Source organism: Calonectris borealis, chromosome 6 (assembly GCF_964195595.1).
Source record: "Calonectris borealis chromosome 6, bCalBor7.hap1.2, whole genome shotgun sequence".
NCBI lineage: Eukaryota > Metazoa > Chordata > Aves > Procellariiformes > Procellariidae > Calonectris > Calonectris borealis.
Genome location: NC_134317.1, coordinates 38,538,353 through 38,560,072, shown reverse-complemented (window position 1 = coordinate 38,560,072; position 21,720 = coordinate 38,538,353). Strand labels below are relative to the sequence as shown.

Below are 21,720 nucleotides of genomic sequence, written 5' to 3'. Positions count from 1 at the left end.
TTCTTCATAGTAATAACGTCTCATTTGTTCAGGTCTTTACATGCTGTTTCATTGCAGAAGTAGTATACTTATTTTCACTGTGCCACTCTAATTGAGCTTAATAGCATATTACTTAAAGAGGTCTACAGCTACAGGCAAAGCTTACCTATTGCCTTTTAATACAAAAATGCTACATTTCCTAACCTGCCAATATGAGTGGTTTTGTCACAGAATGAACGAATATTTGCACAAATGTGGCTGCTGTTGCGTGATGGGGTCTAAGCCATGAATGAACAAACAGCTAAACCTCCTCCCAAACAGACAGCTTTTGTGATGTGCAATCATAATCACAATTTGGCTCTATCGCCTGGCTAAGACTTCAAGCAGCTTTTAGTAGTTACTCCTCGGTGCTCTGCAGGCAGTAAACTGTAGGCTTCTCTCAGAAAAATGCCAAACTATTCACTGACAATTTGTTTTTCTTTATGAAACCAATTCTCCAAACAGCAATGCTGCTAATACACATGTAACAACAGCACGCTTGCTCCATGGTCCTGCAGCATGATAAGTGTATCATTAGCCCTATTTTTATATTGCTTGAGGTCACCTGGGAAGTCAACAGCAGAGCTGGGTTTTGAGCACAGCCCGCCTGAATGCCACTCTCCCTTTCTGTTGGCCATGGGACCGACGTGCAGAGAGATATGATACCGTGCTCTGCCCCGTACCACAGTGTCCAAAAAGCCAGTTGTGGTCACGAGAGTCCTTCTCCATACACAGCAAACTTTGGATCAATCCTGCTATCACGCTAATAAAGAGCGAGAAAAGCTAGCACTGTTTTCCACCACCTGCTGAGCTTCCATCACCTCATTGACCCATTTTTTTAGGCCGGTTCTATTATTTCCATTATGTGGCTCAAAATTATCATTCCTGGAAGAGCCATTCACCAGCTTAGACTAGGTAACTCCCCCAACCCCAGCATCTTTTTTCTGTACTTCTTAAGGACCACATTCTGCCCCCCATATGCATGTTAATTAGCGTCTTCCCCAAACGCTCCCATTGCTGCACCGCAAATCCGGCACTGCAGCAGAGTGCGGCTCTTGCGCCGCCCACAGAAACGTGAAGGACCAGCAACGGTGCTAAATTACAGAAGTTAGCTGGGCTGCAGCCACGGATATGAAGGCCAAAATTCAGCTCATAAGAAAGGACTGGTCTGGGGAAAAAATTATAAGAAACTGCGAAATTTAAATATGTAACACTTAAAACATCTGGTCTAGGAAGTCTAGATAAGTTGTCAGGTTCCCTACCCAAATGCACAGTCCAGATGTGGCATTACTGTCACCTCCCGGTACTCACTCCCAGAATCATGTAATGGTCAAAAATTGCAATAATTCAGAAGTTAGGTTTTAAGGCCACCATTATGCCTATTTTAGATCCTTTATAATACAATCATGCACCAACTGCTCCTGTATTTCTCTAACAAGTATCTTTTTCCATTTGTATTTTAAAAGAAAAACTTTTCAAAGAAGTATCCCACAATATGTAGAACTGTGTTTTTCCCCCAATACTGGCCATGAAATCGATATTGAAAGCTCAGGAGAAATACTCAGGTCACAATCATGTTTGATAATGGAAATCCATCATTCAGCAGCTAGCAAACAGAAAAGGGGATCTGAAAGTTACTTTTACTAAAAGATAATTTAAAGTTCTAGATGTTTAAGACACTGCCCTCTCCCTTTATTCTCCACCAGCATTTACCACCTGAAACCAGCATCATTCCCACATACATGAAGACATGCTGAACGCAGTGCCTCTCTCCACTGAAGAGCCTTTAAAACGATTTTGCACCCTGCCCATCAGGAGGCAGGTCAGGGGCTCTTCCCAGACCCTTGCAAAGCTCACGTTTGCTAGACTCCCCCTCACTCCAGTGGGCAAGCTGTCTTTACCCCTATATCATACATGGCTATAGAGACACTACAAGGTACCGTAAAGTATGAAAACTGTTAAAAACGAAGGTCGCGACAGAGCCCTGAAGTTTTTCACCGGTTCTGTACCTGCGGGCCATGCTGTACTAACTTTATCACTAAGCAAATTCCCCAGGAGTGCAGACAAACACACAAGAATAGCCCGTCACCGTCAGCCCCGTTCTCCCCGTCAAGGACGACAGCAGCGTATGTCACCCCTGGAATCCCATCTACAGGGAGCCCTGGCACTGCCCCTGTCCTGTCCTGCAGCACGGCCCATTTACCTGGCTCTGAGCACTGACCTTATGGCCATCTTTATTTCCTAGCTGCTGCACTCCCTGCAGCTTACACTGTCCCTGATCTAACCTCATGACGGTAAATAGTCACAGCCTGTGCTCTGCGCTCGGGCAAGATTTTCATCTGCACTGCTTGATTTGGTGTAATTTTCCTAGATTTTGTTAGTCCTGCCTGAATAAGCGATTTCCTCATCTCTGCATGACTTTTTTTTTTTTTTTTTTTTTAAGTTCTTATCTCTATTTAATGTCTTTTCCATCCCACCTCCTTCAGCACCTAGGAAGCCTGCGGACACCTCAGCAGCTAACCTGTTTTATATAAGAACATCCCTGCTATTTACCAATTTGTTTCAAAGCAGAATGCTACAAAAATCTCTGCTCGGCCCCAAGGAGCAGAAGAAAGGTCATGTCTTCTACTGTTTTCCTGCTGATAATCCAAGCAATCTTTCCCGTTCAATTTACAATCAGCACTCAAAAGTCCTGCAGTTTAAAAGCACGTCCTAGCACAACGCAGCACAACCGCATTACTTCAGACTGCCACAAGACACACAGTCACAGGGGCTCTGTGGAGAGACACAGTGCCCACAAAACACGCAGACTGGTCTCTGCAACAGGGGATGTGCACGGGGGAAGCGTAGCACCCACCTCCCGACAACTCACCAATACACCCGTCCACTGGTCACCAGTGGAGAAGAGGGTCTGCAGCACACTTTTTAATCAAGTGGAGATCAGAAAACATCTCCAGAGGGGAGCAAGATTTAAACAGGAGAATCAAAGACAGTTTTAAATCAAAGTGGTAAATGTGACAGCTCCCACGCAACGAGCCTACCAGCACATATATTGAGACACACAGAGTTCATGTAACCCTACAAAACTAGGTAGCATATTTGCAGAGACATCCATCGGAGCTGAAGAAAGTAGCCTTTCCAGAAATGCAAGCACTGACATTTTACAGGCTGCTTCTCAGGAGCATTGATTTATTTCACACCTAAAATATTTTGTTTAATCTGCATGGAGAACAGGCCAGGAACAATCTGAACAGGCTAGGTCGCAAGCCCTTTCCTTCACACGGGAGCATCACCTTTGCTTATCCCTGCTCAAAGGGGTCTATTTTCAGACTCCTAAGGTAGAAGACAGCCTCCTGAGATCTGCTGCTCTTGTGAAAGTTGATATGAAAAACACACTGTGGGCTAACATCTCCTGAGAATCTCTCCATTATGTCTGCACTTGCAAATGCAAAACTCAGACTTTCGCCCCGCTTCCTCACGTCTTCCGATTCCACACATGCCACTGCTGAACCTATACGTGAATCACAACTTCAACTGCCGTATAAAGCTAATTAGGAAGCTAATACTGCTTCCTGATCGAGGCAGACACAGCCTAACAGGCAGGGCAGTGTCTGCTCTGCACTGTTACAGAGAAGGACGTACTGACCACCCCCTTAGCCTTACAGCAAGGATTCAGCTACACTGACCCGGCTGCAGGGCTGAGTCACATTGCCCTCTCTGGCAGAAGGTTGTGCAAAATGCCACCCTCTGCTCTGGCTCCAAAGACTCCACAGGGCTCTGTGCAAGGGGGAAACACAGGATGTGCAGACAAGCCAGCAATATTTCCAAACCTGTAGGGCTGAGCTTGGGTTTTCCTGCTCAAACACTCTAAACCGACATTTAAAACGGAAAAATACCCCACTGATTTTTGAAAACTTCTGGACCAGCTCTCAGTCACTCCACTTTGTCTAAATGTCCCTCTGCCTTTTTCTTTTTTTTTTTCCTTGCAAGAGCAAGTTTTATTCACAAAGTCATGTAGTTTAAAAATGCCCTGAACCCACAAATCACAGTTGCTGTGCCCAGGCACATGATTCATAACCACAATAAAGTTGTCTGAGGCTTGCCTACTCTCTTCTGCACTGACACTAATTCTAAAGATTAAAAATGAGATGCAGATTGCTGCTTCTGCAAATATACTCTGTAACCTTCATGAGAGCTGGGTAACCTTCAGCCTCAGCCTCATTCCTTACCTGCAGAACACGTACCATACAGGCAAGTTACTACCCTTCGCATCTCCCATGCCTCTCTCCTCTCCATAACCAAGCTGAAGTACAGCAAAATACAAAACCCGTTCACACTCAGAGAAGAGCTCTAAGATCCTACATCTTTGTAATGTCAGCGTCACCAGATACAGGCTGGAGAAAGTAGCTTCTGGAAACACCATACAGAACAGAAGCCGCCTTAAAGCAGCCCTTAACCTGTTGCTTATGGGCAGATACTCATTCAGGTTGCACGGCAGGAAAGAAGCACTCCAAAAGTCTACAATAAGGCTGGTCACAATAAGGAGATGACACGACTGCCTGACATGCTTCAGCTAAAGCAGCAGAGACCATGACGTTCACATTTGAATCCGCCCAAAAAGATTGCAGTTTAAAAAAGACTGCACCAACTACGTCAGTGGCCAGTGTCTGTGACCTGTCAAACAAATACCGCTCCCAAAACGGAGTGCTTGCATCTTCAAAATTCATCTTTTCAGCTGGGAATACAGGAGAGGCTTCCACACGCAACAGCAGCCCCCCTGTGCCAGTCAGGGCTTTCACTCTTGTCACAGCCATAAGGACTCACTGAGGAAAGGTGGGTGAAGTCAGCATGAAGGAAACCGACATCCTCCTCCTGACTTCCATCTAAAACAAAAAAAATATCAGAGTTTGTCCCTACCCCAAATAAACCTATCTAGCATGCAGCTTGCCCAGGCAATCTGCGGGGTCTAAATGGCACATTGCCCATGAAACCCATAGGTCTCCAACCAGGCAGCCCCTCCATGTACTGCACAGCTGAATTTGAACCTTCTTGCCCCAGCAAACAGGCTGCAAGGCCCACACGGCTTTAAAGCTGCTGCTTTCATCGCAACCACATGATGCAGAAGAGACTTTGGCTCTCGGGGTCCCAACAGTGATGCCCTCCCACCAACAGGAGCACAGCCTGCGGGACTCCCCCATTTCTTTTTGATTGCTCTCTGGCCTTCCAGCCAGGAGTGATACGAGGACTTAAGCAGTGCGAGTTCATCCATCAGGTCCTAGCGGGGAGCTGGGTAGGACGGCTGGTAAGCAGCTTCTGTTTGCACATTTGTTTTTATCATCTTCCTGAGCGCAGGTTTTTGCTTCATTACAGTAGCCAAGAAAAGGCAGAGCTGCTTCAGCTGAGGTGCAGCAGAACGCACTATCTTTTCCTTTACCTTTTTTCTTTCAAGTGATTGCAGTTACCCCAAAGAACACAGTGAAAGAAGTAACATTTCCCTGCAGAGACAAATAGGCTACAGGATTTCTCCTAACTGCAAATTATTTTATTACTTGTTAATGATTAGCAGTGCTGTAGAAACAGACCAAACTCAGCTCTACATTTTGTTTTGAAATATCCCTTAAATGAAAGGTGCTCTCCCCTGTACTGCACTTGTAAAAACAGAATCACTTTTGTCTATTCACGGTGGGACCCGAAAACCATTTAAAAAAAGGGAGGGAACTGCCCATGACGGGCAGAAACAAACAAGTTCCGGTGCTACACTACGTTTGTGAGATTTGCTTCTTCCATCTCACACGGTGACAGATGAACACTGAAGGCAATTTTACCTCTTGTTCTGTCAGCACATGAGACACCTACTAAATCCCTAGATGTAGAAAACACCCAGAAGGCTTTTTTTCTGTTTCTTTTGGCTGCATAATTACAGGCAGTAGTTACTACACTCACGCTACCTCCCCCTCTGCCCTTGCAGAAATAATAGGCAAACAATGTGAAAAACACAAAAGATACCAAGGGAAAACCTAATTACTACGTTTTGCGTAAATATAGGACATCTTTCAGGCATCTGTCTGGCTTGTACAGGATCTGGTGCTGTTCCTCCCAGAATGGCTTGATCCAAGTAATTCATTTTCTTAAATGGTTTATTTGCATAAGACTGCAAGACACCTGACAGCAGGCAAAAAGCAGCCGCAGCAGCAGGTGCTGCACTGATCTCAGGCCTCGGTGCTGATTAACACCGGCAGAGATGCTGATCCCGAGGAATACGTAATCGCTGCTCATGGCCCACGACCATTTTCCAAGCCCCGGTACCTCCTTCTCTGCCGTGCATCTCTTCATCCCCAGGCAACACAGCAGAAGCAGAGGGCATACCATGGGATGGCAGCCTGGGGCTTCTGCTGCCCACACAGCCTGCAACAGTGCACACAGCCTGGAAGGGGAAAACGGAGACGCCAGACGCTGCTAGCAAAGTTTCTGATGGCTTCAGGAAGGCCAAACTTCGCACAGGGGCAGCGTTAATCCCATGGAAAGCAAGAAGAAATCATAGAGGCGTGCTGCTGTGTGATGTCTTCCCAACCCTTCGCATTGAACCAAAGCTGAGGTTCCTCAAAGCTGGGTCCTCGCACCACTACTGTAACTGGCTATTGTTTTAAATTTGGTAAGCATTACACTCCCAGACAATTTGACTAGCCCGACCAAAAAGAAAGCAAACCCTCCACCATATGCTCACTATTACCGCCAACCTCCGAGACCAACAGTAATGAGAACAGCATAAAGGCTTTCCTGTTGCTATGTTACAGATGTTGCTCGGCATCTTCATGGTGCATTTCTGAGACTCAAGAGCCTGTTTGCTGGCTGTTACAAATGCATGTGGGTGCAAGTCTGTTGAAATCAATGGAGCTACAGCAATTTCAGAGATAAATAAGCATCTGGCCCTGATGCTTCGAGCTTTCACATTCACAATTGCATTCTGACATGAAGAGCTTAAGCACAGCAATCTTCAGTTTCAGCTCTTGCTTATTATGAAAATGTGTAATTGTTAATACAAAAATATTGGCAGAATTAGAGAGAATTGTATTTAAAAGTCCAAGCTTTCTAGGTCAGCTCCCACAGCTTACATATGAAACTTGCCTTTGTATTTGCTTAAGAAAAGCAACAGCTTTTCATTCAAAGCAATAGTTTCCTACTTGATGGGTTGGGGTCCATATTTTCTCATTCTGAGCACATTATAATGTGCCTCAGATTCATGCACCCCTGTTCTAATTAGAAACAAAATGTAAGTTTATACACTTATCTGCCCATACTGTTACTGTTTGCACTATGGAGCTGTTTCTTTCTTGTTAGATCAGGATAAGCTGTTAATTAAGATGTGCAGTGGAAAAAGGCACTTTGAAGGAAGAGACAACAAAGCACTGCACGGGGCTCAGGAGATTGGAGTCTGATCCCGGCTGGGCCGCAGACTTGCCTACTGTCTGTAGATAATATTAATATCTTGAGATGTGCCTCACTTCCTTGCATGCAAACTGGAGATCCTAATGCTCCCTTTGTACTTCAGGAATGGATCTCCAAGGAGGCTCCTCCTTCATCCCCTGTCTGCCTCACCTCTGGAACTAAACACCTTCACAAAAGAGTACCATGGCATTTTTCTGGCTCCTAAACTCGGTCCCCCAGTGACGGCAGGGCTGTACACTGCTGGGGAACACGGGCTTCCCTCTACCCACAGTCTTGTACGAGTGAGTGAGTGACTCAGTGCAAGTTTGGTTTTGGGAACAGTCAACCCCTGCACCTTTCCACTCACCTCCCATCCCACCTCCATGACAAGGATTTTTGGGCAGGCACTACTTCCTGACTGGTGTCTTTCCAAACCAGTCTCAGGTCCAAAAGCCTTTCCCCAATGCAATTATTCAACCACACAGAGCCTTGCCCCCCACCTGGCTCCTATCCCCACTGCACATATTCCCAGAACCTTTTCTATAGGAAGATCATTATCTAGTTCAGCAAGTACCTCAACAAAAAAGAAAAAGAAAAAGAAAGAAAAAGAAAAAGAAAAAGAAAGAAAAAGAAAAAGAAAGAAAAAGAAAAAGAAAGAAAAAGAAAAAGAAAGAAAACTCCACCAAAATTACAAAGTTCTGGATTTCAAATGCAGCACCACTGTGATGCATTGTAACTTCCCTTGCTCTCAGCTTTTGATTCAAATAGTTGGAAAGAGCAGTCTCGAGTGCAGCAGCTCAGCTAAGAGCACACGAATCAGTTGAATTCTTGCCTACAGTTTTGTGCCACAGCCAAATCTCTCCTAGGACTGCACTTAAAAACTGAGGATTGAGGTTTTCACATTTTCAGCCACACAATTCCCCTCAACTCTTGTTCAGAAAAGGGGCCTTTGGAAGCCTCAGCTCAAAGCAACCACCACTGCAGCATCAAAATGTGAGGTAACGGCATTTATATAAATGTCTAGCAACACAAAGAACCGTCTTGTACAGCATTTGGATTATAAACCTATCTGATGGAAAAAAACAGCAAGGTGCAAACAGCCCCCTGTGCAACAGTGGTTAAATAAGGACAACAGTGACATGGACCTCTAAAAAAGTGTCTTCCTCTTTTTTGGTCAGGATCAAAACATTATGAGGTCCCATTCATCCCCAACTCTCTCAACTCCTAGGCTAACATTCCCCATACTGCATCAGACTGCGTTCTGTAGAAGCATAGGGCTGACTAGATTTCATCAGGATGTGAGACACCGGTCCTAGGCAGACTAGGAATTATAAACCCAATGGCTTGACAAAGTTATTTCAGCTACACGCAAATATCCAGAGGAGAGGTAACAGAAGACATATGATTTGTGTATCCTAAAAAGTGTTCTGCGCTTAGTTCATACAGTAAAATAACCAGACGATTATAATAGTAAAAAGGCAGATCAGTTCCAAGCAAAAAAAGTGGGGTTTCATATGAAAGTTTTGAAGTGAAGTAACTCCTGCCTTTATACATTGCTCAGACAAATGAACTGAAGCTCAGACAAATAAACTAAATTCTACAATCCACCTTTCAAAATCTGAAAGTCTGAAAATCAAGAATTTGGTGAACGGCTCCCATTAGTCCCGTATGCTTCTAAAGTGAGAAGCAACACTAAAAGAGATACTGTAGTGCCTTTAGATGATGAGGCATGTTTATGCCTGCAGCAGTTAAGAGCTGGAAGAAAAATAACTGATTCTTCCTATGATTGTCCTTTTTTTTCAGGATGTCATCCCTTTTCTCTTACAGGCCTGGCCACATGGAAAATCTGACATTCCCTTTAGGCAGAGCTGCAGTGAGACCCTCCATACTGCACTATCAGATCAAATAGCTTTAACCCTGGTTCTGTTGTTACTGGTACCAGTGGAAAAAAACTACAAGTGACTTTATGGGAGAAAGGAAAGGCTCTTGACATGTCTGTTGACATACCTGTTGAGTGGTAATGGTTCCAGAAACGTGTGTGGACATAAGGAATGGAGATAAAAATCTACGAACAGGATATGAGTCGGGACTGTAACTAACAGAAAAGCTTCTATTTCTGAGTGCTACACACTGAAATGCTTTCTCCCCACCAATAACAAAAGACACTCAAGTCATAAAGGCATTACAGCCACTATGGTCAAAGGTTGTAAGTGAAGCAAACCTTGTAGATAGAGATAACATCTCCTACAGCTGCGGCGGGGGAAGAGGGGGAACCAAACAAGAAAAGCTTTCAGGAATAGAAACTTTTATCCAGGTCTTCACCACTCACCTGCAAACTTGCCTGGTTTTCCTGCTGTATCAGATAATCTCATAAAAGATGTTTTCTCTCTCCAGAGAGACTTGTCTTGCTTAATTTAAACTTCTCAGGTTAGAATTAAAGGGCATACTGTCTCAGAAGATGTCACTGCTGTATTACAAAGAAAGGGCCTGGCTCCTACTCCCATTGAAGTCAAGAGCAAAACTCCCACTCATTGCTATGGACAAGGATCTAATCAAAATTTTTATTATCCTACTGCCTCCCGGCCTCCTGGTATGGCATGCTTTCTACCCCACTGAATTACCAAAACAAGAATAAATTTTAAAAATTTAAAAAGAAAAAAAAGTATTGTAAGGCCCTACTGGCTGGTCTAGCAATTTATTCCACATAAATGAACTGCATCAGAGAGTATTTGAAGATTGAACATTAAGTAGCAGCAGACACTTGCAGTTCTACAATATGTTGTTTCCTTTTAAAAAAGTTGTGTACCACCTGTTCCTTCCATTTGCTGTTTTTTCCTGAAGACATTGCTGGCAATGGAAATAGTCATTAAAAAACAACCCACAAACACTTACTTGGTTAACTAACTAGCACTCGGGAGCTGCTGGCGTCAATAAGAACAACTTCCTCAGCTACTCCCTCAATAAATATTTTTCTGGCCCTGCCTCTGGGTTTCACATCTGGTGTTTGGTAGAATATTAACTCAAGTATTTGCTACTGCTCAGAAAACTGCTGCTTTTTTAACTCTACATCTTTATACGTTACATGTAATTTCAGACAGTGAAAAACAAAGTGGCCCTTAAAAAGAGCATCCATTTTTGTATATTCATAATCTCAGGCTTTGAATGATTTGAGTGAGTGGGGTTTGGACACATAGTCTGAATGCGCAGATGCATCTGAAAGAGAACAAAAACAACAAGCCAGTTCTGTGCTGTGCAATATTGACATACTTGTGCTGGCTTCAGTAGAGCCATGACAATTGGAAATCCGGTCCATTAGACTTAATACTGCAAGCGTGGCTGGTTCAGAGTCCTATGGGTGCCAGCTGGTTCGCCTGCACTACTGGAGAGAAGATACTACAGCCACAACCCTCACTCAACACCTCCCACTTCGTTTCCTCCTTGGCATGGGTCCTGGGGCAGACGGGTTCCCTGGTCCCCATCCATACTGCTTTTCCACGTACGAACACGGGGAGCGTCGCAAAGGTCTGCGAGGTGCGCTCTCAGTCCACAAGACAGGGCTGGTTAACGTCGCAGTTTGATGGCCTCCATCCTAAACTGCTGGATGCAGCCCAGGACGTGGGTTTTCTGACTCTTCAGCATTCCGGCCAGACCGCAGCCCTCCTGCTGCCCAGGCTAGCGGGATTGCCCACAGAGTGCAAGGCAGTGAACTGCACATCGCAGCAAAGCGCTGCGGGGGGCAAACACCCCAAGAGATCTCCAGATGGAGAAGCTCAGCCTCCCTCCACCCCACACGCTGCAGAGCTCCTTCTTACCAGAGGAGCACTTGCAACAACAGTACAAGGAGCACTTCCAATCAGCTGGATTTTTTTTTTTTTTGTAAGCTCAAGTTCCTTGTGACTTCAACATGAACAGCCAAGGCTCAGTCTAAATAGCTTCTGCCTCACATGATGCTCTCTAAGATATTTAGCAGCCCTCCACATCAAACCAAAGGATGCTGGATGTGATGTCAATGCCTTCAACAGGGAAGTGGGTCTAGCTTTCTTTTTTCTTTTAGCACAAAGAGAAGAATAGCACACAGGAAATCTGTAACAGAGAAAGGAGTGGGCCTAAGGATAACATCCTTGCTGTTTGGCCATGTGGACCGCCCTCACTCCCCTGTACCACACATCGCCCTCCTCAGGAACCTCTGCTGTGGGAGCTCTTTGCATTGCTGAATCCTTTCACGCTTTCTGTTCCCAGCAGCAGAGTAGGAGAGACTGGTAATGATGAGTACATGTGAGCAGCTCCAGAAAACAACTGGAGGTGCATAATCTTTCACTAGGAACTAGAGAACCAGTACACTCTGGTGCGATGACACTTAGATTTCTCCCAGAGATCAAGTGCCTTATTACAATCATTTATTTGCTGTACTATAGCAGACCACTTTTACAAGATAAACAGCCCGAAAGGGCAGCAATTTTAAAGATAGAAGCACAAAAGACTCCATGCTGTAAGTGGTGATCACAGTTCTCATATCACTCTTTAAACAGTACAGAGGTAAATGCTCAGCTAGATCTGTCTGTTTATAGGGAGTGCAAGAACACCAGCTCACTCAGTTTCTTCATACCTCACATTCGACAGAGAACAGAGGTGTCTCAAAACCAAAAGCTTTTCCTAGATTCAATGGAAAGAGAGCGGTTCTCCAGAAAATGGCTCAGCCACACGTGACCTTCACAGCCCTCCTGAGGTGCTAATCTACAGACTCTGCTCTCTGCAGGAGGAGAGCAGGGCACGCAGTAGCCACACACAAGGGCCTCATGTTAAGCTAGGCAATGCAGGTCTTCAGGCTTTTGATAAAATCCTCTCCATTTTTTTGTTCATACCACACGGAAATTCACCACGAATTAGTACAGGTCTAGGAACTATTTCTGACATACACTCATGTTCTTCCTGTGAAATATTCTGATAAGATTTAAAAACATGTTTTTGTTGCTTTTTTTTCAGGTTCTCAGTAAAACACAACCGTTGCGCTTACATTTCATGTTTTGTTTTGAGGATTTGGGTTTTATTGCCCTGCAAGTGTGAAAAATTAGGTAATATTTAGGTTCAATACATGCCTGAGCTTGCAGAGACAGGCCTGGAGACAAATGGTCTTGCTTTCATTCTTTTGTGCAAGATACACAACTGCTATGTGATGAGCAAGAAGGAGAGGGAAGGTGCTTTGAAGCAGTCCAGAAAGTGATGCAACAGAGTCAGACCAAGAAACGCGTGAAGATTTTTTCTGTGCCATTACATGGGTTGTGTACAAGGTTAAAAGAGGGTTATAAGGAAGGCTATCAAGACAAAAAGGGAGAGCTGAACATTTAGCATGCTGTGAAAAAGTAACATGATCTGGACACGTGTTAGATTCACGCATGAGAAGAGGGAAAGAGAATAGTATCAGATAGAAGAACTAAGAAAATTCAGAGTTTAAAGTGTTTAATCAGCCTTGGTCTGGGGCTGCTCCTGCAGCCTGCACCCACTGTTTGAGCAGCTTACTAAAATGGGATTTGGGCAACGGATTATTTAATTACAAGAAGCTTTTTTGCTCTCCATTTATGCAAGAACACATCTTCTCCACATGGTAAATTGTGAGCAGCTCAAACACAGCTGAAAGTACCCATATTCTGGGCACAGGGAGAATTGGATTACTACTCACTCCTAAGAGCAGACAGGAGTTTACCTATCCCTTTCAGCCAACAGCTCCCCAGCCTGCACTGACTTTCCTGGCTACACATGTCGCTGTTTGTGATGAGCTTTTGGTAAGAGCAGACAGCGCATTCAACACCTGCCATCAAGACTTTTGAAGCTCAGACTCGCACCAGTGAATTAAAATGCAGGATAACTCTCCTCAACTTCACTGTTGCTCTTGGCAAAGTGCACCCACCAAACAGCTTCACCTACACTTTAAGCTCAGATCCTCAAATCACTCTCTTCCATTAGGATTATTGGGCTTGGCCCCATTACAGCTTCGAAAGATCCAGCTCTTCCTGATCATTTAGCTTTTTGCCAAATGAATCATGTTCAATGACACACGGAGGCTGACAAGGAGCAGCTAAAAGAAGCATCTTGCACTCACTGAAATCAAAGCTAGACCTTTTCTCGCTGGACAAGGATTAATACCATGAGCAGTTTCATTTCAAGTATGTTGACAACTGGAGGCCTGCTGACAAATTTTCACACCTCACCTGTTTCTCTCGCTGCCTTCCACAAACACACATGAGATAAGGCTTACAAGACTACAACAATTCTTTTCAGCATCTTGAAAATACAAACAGTATGTCTGCACTGCAGTCCGTCACAGTTATAACGCAGATTTCAGAGCTGGCAACAAACTCTGAAATACCCAGCAGAGATACCGCTGCTCTGCACTGAAATAGTGCCGCTCGCTCTCCTGCTGTGGACACGTACTTTAGAAAGACTCATGCCTTCAGACACATGAAAAAAGAACTATGACCTTCAAGAGAGAAAAGAGGGGCTACAGTAAGAGCAGCAATGCTGCGGCCAGAGGAAACTGCCCCCCAGCACACAGAGGCAGGCCACACATGTTCCAGTTTTTACTCCATTCCTCACCCTAGAAAGAAGAAGGGCAAGAACCAGCTCCAGGAAAGAACAAAACAAAACCAAACCTATGACTTCATCGTGGCTGTGCAGTGTCACCAGATAAACCCGGTGCTTGAAAACTTCAACTAGCTGAGATCAGCACTTTTCTTGGCTGAAGAGGAACGACCAAATAATTGTCCTTGCAACAACCACTGGATAAAGTGAAAATGGTATTTACTGGCTCTCTTTGTGTTGTTTTTCACTTGAGCCGTACAAATAACCAAAAGCTGTCTGCGCCCATTACACAAACCCTCCTCTGGATAATGCCAGGGTGCAGTGGGAAATCCAGGGATCAGCATTTCCTTGCATCTGTGCTGCGTTGCCAATTTGCATATTCCGTAAACAACCTCAATAAAACATTTCAACAAAGCAGAGCAACGAACCCTCAAACAAGGTAAGTATGTGGTGACTGATAAACAAGTAATCAGCACATGTTGCGGAGAACATTCTTGGCAACCATAAACCCTAAATTTGAAGTGTGAGAAGAGAAAAATGCCACGTTATAGATTCAGCTTGCAGTGCTTGTACTCAGCAGCACTGGCTTTTGCATAGCTCAACTCGTACTGCCAATAGGAAGTTTCCTACAGAAAACAGACACCTGCACAAAAAAGTGGGCAAAAAATCCCAATGCGTTTTTATTTTCACTTAAGTTTCCACCTCTGTGCCATAAACACCTTCACTGTATAGCCCAGGAAATATACACATTGCCTTTGTTTAAAACACCATCAAAATACATAACACTACATAGGAGGAGTCCTGTCAAACTACTTGGTTTTGTTTGAACAAGTCGCAGCAATTCATTAGGCAATCCATCCCAGCAAAGTTGAGATGTGCAGCATTGCCAGTGCTCTGGAATGACTGATACGAGACCCACAAAAACAGAAAACCCACCTTTTGGTGACGTTGTCACGTTGTCAAGTCACAGGATATTTTAGTTCAGGTTTCCACAATCTGAAACAACACAAAAGCTCTCAGTTAGCAGCAGCTATTAAAGGGAACAGGCTCTCATATTTTATTAAACGAATTAAAGACTCATGAATTGCAATATGAGATTAACAAAATACCTTCCTCCTCTGCTTTTGGTAACGTGCAAAGTTACACCAAACTCACCTTTCCAGTGACTAGACCCTCTCCTGCCACCATAGCTTACATGTCTTTGTATGCATCAAACCATGTCCCACCGAAGACCTTGGGCCTTCAGAATGCCTGTTCTCATATAAAGTGGATATCCACAGAAAAGCAGATTCCACTGAATCTACACTGATGGTTTCTGTTAGGATCAGAGTTTCACAGAGACAATTAAACCCTTTCTTACTTTACAGGAAGGAGATCTGCCAGCAGAAGACCTTTCATGTATCTAGTTTCACCAGGGATGATTCACCAAAAATTACAAAGGATAGTAACAGCAACAACCAAAAGTACAAGGAGTCAGCAAACAAAGAACGTAGATAATACGACTTAATTTACCAAAAGCTTTCTTCTTTCCAGGCGTCCCACAGTTATACCACACAGTAAAAAATGATGTGCTTACAAGCTGCGGACCAGACTGATGGGACCTATAAATTGAATTTCGTGTAATTGAGTATCATGTACCACAGAAAAGCTGCAATGGGGAAACGCTGCCAAGCAGTCACAGGGGAGAATTCTCCCTGGTGCTACAGCTGTTTATTGCATGACCTTGGGCACATCCTGAACTATTTTGTGCTCTAGTTACTACTACTACTATCTTAAGATGAGTATAATATCACCACAACAGCATAAATGAGGATTGATTACTGCTTTGCAAATCCTGGGATAGGCTGGGCAGGGGAGAAGCACCTATAAAGTGCAAATTGTTGGTATTTCCAAATTGCATTGAATTGCCCAAGAAGGAGGGAGAACAGACAGACTTACCTCCCTTCCCAGCTTCAAGCCAACAGCCAGCAAATGGAACATTTTCCAGTACTATCAGCTTTAATCAGCATGCACGCTACCTGGAGAATTAACTTCTGCCAGAATGTGGATAACAAAAAATCACAGCTGAACAAAACTATATTAGATATTCACTGCTTGACAGGGAAAGGGTGGGGAGAAGATAAATGCTAGCAGAAGTAAAAGCACTTTGTATTTTTAGTCCACTGTGCTATGTCTCATTGTACCCATGAGCACAGGGATTGCCACTGAAAGGAACAGGAGTTTTGCTTCTGACTTTATCAAACTTAGAAATGAAGCATTTCATTTCACAGAAAGGTAGAGAAGGGCAGATTCATTGTCTTGCCAAAGTTAACGTGAGGCAGTGGCTGAATCACGAGCAGAAAGCAAAGACCCCATCCCTACCTCATGGTTTTAAGTATGGGGCAACTTTCTGAAAAGCAAAAAAAGATTAAGTCTGTATTGCACACTGCTGTCATAACTGAGGATAAAATGGAGGTGTAACCAGGAAAAAAGTGGAAGACGACTCAAGCTCAATTATTTCTTCTTTCCTCCCAACACCAGAAAATGAAAAGTCAGTTCTTACAATACGCTGGCCAGGCGTGGTCCCTATTATCTTTGGTTAATTCCGTATGTCTGAGAAGGAAATCAGCTCTAAGCCAGTTAGACTTGCTAAATGAGATTTGTCCAAGGCCCCACCCCCAGGTGCAGTGTCATGCACCAAAGATTTGGCATTCTTTAGGAAGATGCTACTTGTCCAGACACTGTTAATAACGGTCAGCAAAACACAACCATCTAACAGCTCAAACATAACATTCCCCTCTTGAGCAAAACCCCATTCAGCACCCCCTAATCTCTGAGGAGCTCCCAGTCCATATCCAAAGCAAGAGATGAGTAGGGACAGTACCACTAGGATCCCTTTTATAAAGCTTCTGATGAGCGTATGATGGACAAGCATACAACCCTGGCACTTCCAGCAAGCAGAACTCCCAGCATCTTTAAGGCCTGGTCCACAATATTTACTCCTTGAGAGACTCTAGGCTCATCCTAATATCTGGGGTCATGACAAAAGGGAAACAAATCTGTTGCTAGCAAGATAATATGGTCGTGAAACACTGATTAGACACCTATTTACTTTTCTGCTTTAGTTATGCTCAGTTAGCTCTGGTTTAGGAACTTCGAGACTTCCAGAATCACAGCCCTGATTCATGTAGCCTGTGGTGAACACCCAGGACATATTTAGGAAGAGACTACTAATAAATAAAATACCATGCCAATTGCTTGACTCAGAGAAAACACAATTAGCACAGCTACATGTTGCTATTTTGTCTTCTGAACGCTTGTTGGCTAATAAAATCAGGAGTTGTTTTTAAAGAACATGCCTATACTGAATAATTTATCTACCCCTTTCCTATAACTACAGTGGCATTTGCTAATGCTGTCAGCTTTTACGTGAAGTTGGTGTTCCTGCAAGGAGTCACACTGACAGATCTGATTTGCAAAGTCTTTCACTAACAGCTTTCCAGTAACGTGCAACAGCAAACTAAAGTTGTCCAGTATTTGCCATCTTTCAGCCCAGGCCAGCCCTGAGAGAGGCACACGTGCTATGAAGACAGCTGTGCTTATCCAAAATATCCATTGGCACAGCTGGACACATCAAGATGTTCTCGCACCCTGAGTACATTTCACTTCAGAAGATGAAGCTGGTTTGGTTAAAATAGAGAAACTGTTTGAAAATCTGAAGGCAGGAGATGGATTGGGTAATGGTGATCATGAAATGACAACACCAACTATTCCACCAGAAGGAACAAACAAGTGCAACAGATTAAGGGTAGGGAATCTCAAAAAAAAAAAAAAAAACCAACAGATTTCAAGTGACTCTGCCCAGGTCAGCAGGGCTTCATGGGAGGCCAAAAGAGTGCAGGAAAGCTACAAGTGCTGGAGATGGAATAAAGATGCAAAGGTAAGCTATTCTGTGGCAAAAGAAAGCTGGGACACCAAATAACTACAGTGCTGACCAAAACAGAGAGTTATGTTTAAAGAATATTAATAAAGAGACTCATGTAGGTAAGTCAGGTGAGATGAAATTAAACTACAATTTATTATGTAAAAATACCAAAACAAAACAAAAAAAAACCCCAAACAAAAAAAAACCAAACACCCACACCACAACAAAAAAACATCCCCAAAACAAAACAACCACACACTAATGGATGAAACCACTGACACTGCAAACTCACGGGAGATGAGGGAAGTCCTAAAGCGCTGCCCGAAGGCATGCACAGGACCACCACAAAAAGGAAAGAGGATGACGACTACACAGGGAACTGGAGACCTGCCAGTCTAACTCAGATTCCTGAAACAAATCATTAATCAATTATAAATACCCAAAAGATGGTTAGATGATCAAAATCAGCAAATCTGCTTCTGTAAAGAACCAACCAAGACAAACTGGTTTAATCTAGTTTTCTGTTACAGAATAGCATATTTACCAGGAAAAGGGCAGCACAGACATGCTATACTCTTCAGGAGCTTGAATGAGTTCTCAGACGGGTCAGTCTGAGGCTCACTTCTTTGCAATATTTTGTGTGACTAGCCAGAAAAAAGCACTGAACCCAGAGAGTTTGCAAGTATTTCACTAGGTCCAAAACCAACACCACGAAACTGAATGAGGCAAAGTGCTGTAGTAGTGCTGCTGCAGAGGCAGCAAAAAAGAATCATTTCAGTACAGAGCTTCATCCACCAAAATCTTAGTTGAAGCCCAACGGGCTGAGCCCAGGTACATGACTTTGCACAGGAGGAGTTGGAGTGCAAACCCACATTCCTCTCTGCTGCACTGCGTGGAGGAAAGTCACACCCTGCAGAAAAGCAAAGTGAACAACTGGATATTCAGCTTCCACAATCAGATTTTCCAGAGCTCTTCTGTCAGAGCCATCAATGCAGTACTGTTAACTGCTGTCTGCAACACAGACATGCCTTAACACAGGAGATAATCCTCCAAAGTATAAAGCTAGCAGTTGTTGAACATGTCTGAAAGACTTGCAAAGGAGATTTAGGCTAATCTCACTAAATTAGGAACCTACTGAAGCTGTACACCACCTTCACTGGACAGTCAAAAAGAACCAGGTAAACAGGACAGGGATATCTTGGGGAACTTGCCTCCACAACCAAGGTCTGCATCGTATCTCTTGCAATTCCTTCCAGCCTTGCGCATTTACCTTTCTTTGATCTGCCTACTGCAGATAATGGACAGTACAAGATTTTTGGCTGTTTGCCTGCCTGCATGTGATGAAGCGGAGCAGCAGGAGCTGTGGATGTACTCTGAAAATACACTAGGCTAATTCACATTTTGGACTGAGGTTCACATTTGAAGCCTACTGCTGCAGCCCGCTCACAGCAGTCTGCGTGAAGGGAGAACAAATGCATCTTCTGTTTCTTTAAAAGGCCAGAAATTTCAAAGCCCACTTTATCTCTAATTGGAGCAGTATATAATTGTTCCTCATCTGCTGTAGTATTTTTGATAGCCCCTCTTACCAACGTCTCATGAAATGAAAAGTTTAACGAGTACTAAAAACCCCAGAATATTTTAGACTGTTTACACATGAAAAATTATCTATGGCTCAGAGCTGAAGAGGGAGTAACGTAACAGATCTGTGGGGCATCTTCCCTGCTGTGCAAAAAAGGAGCAGATACACATTCAATATCGTTAATGGAAGCTGAGAGCCTAGTTTCCCAGGAGCTATACAGAGCACATACCCTTTCAACTTTAATCTCCCAGTTTCAGGGACAGGAATTCACACCAAAAGTATATCATGCGCTGTCGGTACTTCTGCAGCAACAGACCCTCAAAGCTTCTGCTTGCTTCTTTGACTGATCCTGTTATCCTTTTGCCATTTTTTAATGCTTAAACACATTTTCAAAGGTGCAACTCAACACACTGCAAGGGTACCAACAGTACAAGAAAATATGTAACAAAAAAAAATTGACTTTCAAGAGCAATGACTGTTGCTCTGACACTGCTCCTATTCAAGAAAATTCTTTATCCTTTCATGACAAGGCACTTCTGTTAGTATGAACCTGCAAATTCTGAATTGCTTCCTATTCTCATTCACAGGCAATATCTTCCTCGTAGCAATTCTGATTTCCAGGGAGTTTATTCTGGATCTATACAGTTGCAAGTAAAATTAAGCCACATCCTTTTATTACCTGCCTAGCCAACTTTCAACTTACTGGCATCAACACTGTAAGAAATAACACGGTTGGAAGGTTTCTGGGAGGAAAGAATTGCCTGAAACTTTTTTCTTCTTCCATGAGTTTTCATACTCAAAAGTCTGACTTCTAGCTAGGACAGCTGTACCAAAATGCCAGGGAACACCACTGATTCATAGCAGCTAAGGATCCGTCTTGGATGCATGTCTCGGGGAACCACAATGCCAGTTGTTCCTTCTTCTGTAGTGATGAAAAGATGCTTGAAAATTATCTTTTCTTTCTTCTGCTGCCAGAGAATCTACATGTTCCCATTCTCTCCCTAAAACAAATCCTTGAGTGTTTCTTCTGTTACTCTCACAACATCTGGTCCTCAGCCCACAGAGTCAATCGGAGCTTCACCACTGACCACCACTTGCCAACCACATTACCACATTCAGCCCTGCCAATCACAACTTTTCAAGAGGAAGCATTAAATGAACAGTCTCCCTCTGTCTTACAGGCTCCTATTATTTTAATGTTCAAACACCTCCCGGTCTACAATCTTCACCTTCCCAATTCTTCTACAATATGGCAAAGGATTAGTTATCCCAGTACAGAAGGGTAACTGAGGCACAGAGAGATTAAGTTATTTACTACAAGTTCCCAAGAAAATCTTTGAAAACACGCACGGATCTCAATTCAGATGACACGTCCGCTGGGTGCTTGCACCAAACACAAGTCTGTCACACTGATGCTAAGGGTACTCATTAAACAGGCTCACAGCAGCTATGCAACTTTGAAAAGTCCATAAGCAGCCCTATTTAAGGGTTAATAGTTGAGAAAAACTCCTTAACAACTACCATAGGCAGTTGCCTTTCAGCAACCAGCAAATCAAAGAAGAATATAATGCAAAGCTTCAATAATAGAGGGAAGAAAAAAAAACAGAAGCCAAATGACACTCATTTCTAAAAATCAAGTTCAATTTAAAGTATTCATATCAGAAATCAATGAAAGTTCTTCTGGAGTTTCTAAGCATCACACGCATGAAGGATTACTTTGGGGAAGCATATTTTTTAATTAGAAAACGAATCAATTCAATTTGTGGTAACCTTAAAGATCTGAAACGCTCAAATGGGCTGATTTGGTAAATATGACTCTTGAATAATCTAAAAAGACTCTGCCATCCTAGATGAGAAAAAAAAAGTTAAGAAGTTAAAGAATTAACTTTTCTGAGCAGTTTAAACTCCAGCTTCCTGATGCACAGGTTTTAATTATAAGATCACAGTATCTTTCCACAGGACCTGCTCCTCACTCTTACAGAAATTAAAGCTAGTCCAGGGATGAAGCAAAGGCGATATCTGTAGGACAGCTCTCTCCGACACCACAACAAAAGTTTGTTCCACCTCTGCAGCGCGAGTGTGCCTCCATTTCACTGCAGAGTTCTGAAATATAAATTCCTAAACATGTGACGCAGCAAGATAATGTAAGAATGACTGATACCGAAATGAACAGTTTTACACAGTTTGCAGAAAACAAGAATGAAGACATGCACTGAAA

At 43.4% G+C, this 21,720-nt stretch overlaps 1 protein-coding gene across 2 annotated transcripts in view; it reads right to left on the bottom strand.

Moving 5' to 3' along the window:
• Nucleotides 1-21,720, bottom strand: part of MAP2 (microtubule associated protein 2) — a 232,972-nt gene that overhangs the window by 170,127 nt on the left and 41,125 nt on the right. For both annotated transcript variants that reach the window (XM_075153705.1, XM_075153709.1), the window contains exon 2: nucleotides 14,956-15,015. The gene's annotated coding sequence lies outside the window, so the exon portion shown is untranslated. The remainder of the gene's footprint in view (nucleotides 1-14,955; nucleotides 15,016-21,720) is intronic.